The 3,836-nt window shown below is 48.7% G+C and overlaps 1 pseudogene; it reads right to left on the bottom strand.

Annotated features, from left to right (window-relative positions):
- Positions 1-2,666: 2,666 nt before the first annotated feature.
- LOC136613309 (U2 spliceosomal RNA) lies at positions 2,667-2,794 on the bottom strand (annotated as a pseudogene).
- Between the last annotated feature and the right edge of the window lie 1,042 nt (positions 2,795-3,836).

Here is a 3,836-nt window from a genome sequence, read left to right as displayed (position 1 = left end):
GGACTTCCCTTTTACGGGAACCCGTGGCCAGCTGTTAGCCCAGTAAACCAATCCCATGGGTACAATGGTGTCGCATCTGTAAGAAGTCCCCGCGCCGCACGCAAATGGCGCAGAGCGGTGCAGTTGGGGCCGCGCCGTCTCCGCTAGGTGCTGTTATACACCCGCCCCTCCAGCCTCCTGTGCGATGACAGCCATGCATGAAGACTTGGCCTGCGCTGTGCAGCTGCTTCTGTTGTGCACATAAACCTCTCCATTTATGACCCCACCAGTCCCAGCGAAGACTAGAGAGCCCCCCCCCCAATTACCCACAATGCCCCAGCGGAGACTATGGCCCCGCCCATTACCCACAATGCCCTGGTTAAAGCAGCTGTAAACACTAATGCCCACTAGAGATATGATGGCCTCACCTGCTGGATGTGCAGCTCTGCCTGCAGGAACTGAAGCCCGGCCACCGCACCCACCCCAGAAGACATGGAGTTCAGAACTGCTGCGTCCTCCCCAGAGCTGCCGCTCACTAGCCCTGCTCCCCGCTCACTGATTGGATGGTGCGTCTGGAGTGTAGTGGCTGCTGGGAGATCCTACCACTAGCCAATACATTCTATCCAGCAGATCAGTGAAGTGGCTAGAGTGGAGCTACTGAAGAGAGGAGCATTTTAGCATTCCCTAAAATAACGTAAACTGCGTTTTATGTCCGACGGCGGGGGTAATTACAGAGGCTGGTTGGGATGGGCACATGGGGCAAGAAAACCAGGTTTCCCCCCTCCTCTAATGCTTTTTGGGGTATTTCTTGACCTCAGCGACGGGTATGGGTTGTAAAAAGTGGCGCTCTGTGAAGCTGGCCATTCAGGAACTAGGAAAGCTGGGTGACAGAACATGTTGGTAACCTGATGACCATCATGGAGCTCCCTACCACTGACACGAACAGAGCCTCGCTCGGTAGTCGTCACCCCACTTGCCTCGGCTCCTGAAAACAAAGTGGTGTAGACATGTAATGATGTTGTGCAGAAGACTAGGAAAGCTGGAGGCAAGTTGTGGTGGCGGCCATATTCAGTTCACTTAGATACAAAAATATCGGATTAGTCATCTTAGTGACTTGGCGGAAGATGATGATTGGGATTTGTTCCCGCCAGGAACTTTTGTTCTAAAAGGAACAATCCCGTGGCCCCTTCAGCAGCACTAACCTGCTATAGTGTGAGTGCAGAGCGCTGCTGAAGGGGCAGCTTTAAAATCCACCCCACAGGTCAATTTAAACTGTAGATTGTTTTTCCGCATTATATGGATGAGATTTCTTTAAACGTGTGACTACTTCTCCATTCACTTCTGTGGAGCTGACGGAGATGGTCAAGCACTGAGCTCCCATGAACGGCGGAGTCGTAGTCATGCAATGAGACTAGTGCTACGCGACCAAGATTGCTGTATAGCCCTGCGACCTCACACTCTCGGGCCGGCTTCACACCACCGGTTTCCTATTGTTCAATCCACAGTCGTCGTCCACACGGAGGATCCGCAGCAAATCACACGCATTGAAAGATACATACTACTGCTACTTCCTTCACTCTCGCGGTCATCCGCATTGCAGATTCTGCAGGAACGCAGGGTCACCGTCTGGGTTAACGGCCAGATTCCGCAGTGGTATCCCGCATTCGGAATGTGAAGCGGTCGTGTGCAACCAGCCTTACTGAAGACAATGGAGTTGCGATACAACTCACAAGTAGCTGCGACCAATATATTGCAAAAATCCAACCTCGTAGAGGTTTAAGCAATCTATAGGTTGTGGGAACTTGCGCGACCCCATTGATATATTTGAGAATGCAAGTTCACAGGGCTGCACAGCGATCTTTGGTCACATGACCCATGTCATGGCGAAAGACTCCATAGAGCTCCAGCCTTAGGGCTCATGTCCACGACTGTGTTCTCACCGCAGAGACGCAGCGTTTTACGCATACCACCGTGGGCTCTTCGGCCAGATTCACACAGATGTATTTGCGCAGCATATTACGCATGAAAAATATACATGCTAAATACACGTCAGTAGAACCCGCTGATTGCAGCGAGTTCCTTCACATAAGTGTATTTTGCATACGCATTTTGTTAAAAAAAAAAAGCAGTCTCCTTTATTTTCTCGTGCATTTCTGCAGGGGCAGAACATGTATTATTCTAATTACACTAATTGCCCATTTCAATAAATAGCGGCATGGTTGCGTATTTTTTTGCGCTTGCAAATGTGCTTGATTCGTGCTAACAAAAGTACAGTAAGGGCCGCTTCACACAAACATATTTGTTTCAATGGATGCCTTCAGAATTCTCTTTACTCACACATTTCGCATGCGTGCAAAACCCCAACATGCTCTATTTTTGTGCACATTTGCGCACCAAGGGTCCCTGTACAAGTCTATGGGAAGTGTGCACGTAACCGATTCCTATCTCCAAAAAGAGTTATAATAAAAAGCGATAAAAAAGTCTTATAAACTCCAAAATGGTACAAATAAAAACTACAGGACATCACGCAAAAACACGAGCCGTCGCACAAGTATCATGCGATACTTCCGCCATGTATCACGTGGACATGAGGCCTAAATCTAAGTGCTTGGTTGTTAACAGCCGCAGCTGCGCTGCACCTCTTGCTCGTCAATTTTTTTTCCTGCTTTTGGAAACTGCTGTAGGAAAGGGGGTGCACCAGTACTGGAGGTACTGCAATACCAGGTCAATGTGCGGAGTGGACAGAGCAAGCACTTTTTCCAGCTCCCTGTTCTAAAAATCCATTTAATATATGATCCCCAGATAGGGAACGTATCAGATGCAACACGCTCAGGCAGCACTCCGGGCACACCCACAATGCACTGAGGGAGCCGGAAGACCTTTGCATAGCCCCGCCCAACGCCTTCTCAACCGTGCCCTCCCCTTCACATCCTTTTCAGTCCTTCCTCTTGCACCATGCTCACGCATCCTAGGCTTGCAGAGCCTGCAGGACTCATCACCTCCCTACGCAGGATGGTTAAGCAGGCGATAACACTAGAAGCAAGCACTAGTTTGCCTCTAAAGGTGCGTCCGTCGGTCTGTTTGAAAGATCTCTTTTTGCTGGACGCACTTCGAGTGGGGACGGACGGATACTTTTTCCCAAAAATGAGGAAAATTGGCTTCGACCCCATAGGGCTTTATTGGCTTCCCCTGGGCTGGCATTAGTAGACCCTAGTAAGAATAAGAATAGATCAGCATGGTCAACTGAAGAAGTTAAAATGTACAGCAGGCCTTTTTTTCCCCCCACCATACATACATAAATCCATCCATCCATCCAACTATAGATTATATAGAGAAATAAATCTTGCTATTTGTATAGAGATAGATAGATAATAGATAGATAGATAGTGTAGATTATAGACATACATTATATCCAGATGAAAAGATTCCTGAAAGTCGCCCAAAGAAAATATGGCGGAGTGAGAAAACCAAACTAAACTGACGCAGACAGTTCTCAGCGAGGCACGGGATTTAATGAATGTAAAACTATTCGTCTGCAATACATGACGGTCCGAGGATTTACACGTCCAAAAGGGTCTCGTCCAAATGACACGAAGGAACGCTGCGCACTCTCCGCGACGTAGGCGGTGTGCGAGGAAGGCTGCACAAGAACCCCTCTGCACCCAGTAGGCTGTACAGCTGTCCTCCTGTGCTGGAGATAGCTATAGTCTATGGAATATACACGGGCTTTAGCCTTGGCAGTCGCTTCCATTTCAAGCACAAAAGCAAAAGGCATTACGAGCAAGCGTGTTCAACTACAAAATGATGCATCCGCCGAACAAATGGATACAAGATGCGATACAGACAGGCACAGAGGC

The sequence above is a fragment of the Eleutherodactylus coqui genome, chromosome 2 (genome assembly GCF_035609145.1).
Source record: "Eleutherodactylus coqui strain aEleCoq1 chromosome 2, aEleCoq1.hap1, whole genome shotgun sequence".
NCBI lineage: Eukaryota > Metazoa > Chordata > Amphibia > Anura > Eleutherodactylidae > Eleutherodactylus > Eleutherodactylus coqui.
Note: the sequence above shows the minus strand (reverse complement) of the source record. Positions and strands in the feature narration are given on the sequence as shown.